Below are 1,926 nucleotides of genomic sequence, written 5' to 3' on the forward strand. Positions count from 1 at the left end.
TATATACATACATATATCTATTATCCCATATTTTTGCATTGTATTGGAAACTTCAGTTGGAGTTTTGTCAGTACCGCTAACCATGCTACTTACAAGCATTGTTTTCAGTCATTTTGATTTGTTGTCAACAAAAAATTGAACCGGATGAATTGTACATCAAATATTTTTAAAGGATCTTACTTGAGACGATACCATGTTACATTCACATGTGGTGGTTAAGTCGAACTTTTGAACACGATCTTAATTCTATACGTAAATAGAACGTTCTTTGATTTCTTCTGTATCATTGATTTGCTGTTCATAAATTAAGAATATAATCGTTATTTCTTTTGATAATATAATATTACCTTTAAATGCTCATTGATTTAGTCTTTTCTGTATAGATTATTTTAAAATTTAATTTCATATATATTCATGGCTATCAAGCAGACATAAACCATTGATAATTCAATATCTATGATTATATTTAAAGGACTTAAGTATATTCAAGAAAGTATTGAAAGAACGGAAATATTCTATAATCAAAATAGTTCATAATTAATTTGGTACGCTAATGTTCAATAACATATAGATTTTTAAGCGGTTACCAAATATTCTTTTGCTGAATTCGGATTTTTGTTAAGTAGGACTGGTGCTTATGATTTCGAGATCTCAACAAACCAGTTGTTGATATTTTTACTACTCACCTCTGAATATCTGAATATAGCTATTTGGTCATAAGTTGTGAAGCTGTGAAGAATCAAATAGATAGTATTTTGGCTTACAGATAATATGGGGAAGCTTTTGTGTTGGAGCTTCATCAAATACACGAGCAGTTATGAATATTAGATTCATAAAATGGCATGAGACCCGTGAACTATTATTGTAAAATGTTGATTACGAACAAAGTACATTACAGCATTCGTTGGGATGAGTAAGCATACCAAAAGCTAAACGGAAAAATTTAAATGTCAGCATTCCTGGTGGTTCTCTATGTTATCTGTAAGAATAAATCTTAGATGCCTGTATACTTAGTTCCTAAAACCGATTTCCATCAACGCATATGTGTGTGTGTGTGTGTGTGTGTGTGTGTGTGTGTGTGTGTGCCATTATTCACTTTTATTTCAAGATTTCTTGCCAGTAGAGAAAGATCCGGTTTCTAACCTAGATCCAAGGCACCTTCGTTGGAATTTCAACATCAACGATAGGGTTATTTTTGTATATATGTATGTATGTATGTATGTATGTATGTATGTATGTATGTATGTATGTATGTGTGCAGATTTGTATGTTTTGTTTTATGTTTGTATTCTCATGCATATAGTTGCATACATAGACATGCTCATATATATTTAAATGATAAACTTCGGAGAAATTTTACAGATTTTTACAGTTCCAGTGATTGATTGGATCTGTAGTCTTCCAATCAGCTTTCTACTTTCTGATTTTAAGAAGCCTAATTCCTCAAGATTGGTATTTAGGCAGTGTGTTACATATCCCAATACCCTAATAGTTACAGGTATAAACCTGAACTTGTAACCTGGATAGAATAACTGCAGATTTCTCAATAGCTCAGCATATGTATTCTCTTTTTCACTGGGACATTCTACCAATGCTCCTTTTTATTATGAGTGGTTATGGCTTCTACCAAACTGTGGGTTCTTATTTCTTTGTCCTCAAGGTTATACTTCCGATGGATTTCATTATAGAGTGTCCTAGCTACAATAACATGTCTCATCGGTAGATAATACCATGAAGACATTTTCAAGTAACTGCTTATTATGTGGGTGATAATTTTCGGTGTTAACTCTACAAAGTCTGTCTGTCAGTCTGTATGTATGTATGTATGTATGTATGTATGTATGTATGTATGTATGTATGTATGTATGTAAGTGCGTACAGAGCGAGAGAGTGAGAAAGAACGAGAAAGATGTAAATATTGATAGA

Source organism: Octopus bimaculoides, chromosome 2 (assembly GCF_001194135.2).
Source record: "Octopus bimaculoides isolate UCB-OBI-ISO-001 chromosome 2, ASM119413v2, whole genome shotgun sequence".
In the NCBI taxonomy this organism is placed as follows: domain Eukaryota; kingdom Metazoa; phylum Mollusca; class Cephalopoda; order Octopoda; family Octopodidae; genus Octopus; species Octopus bimaculoides.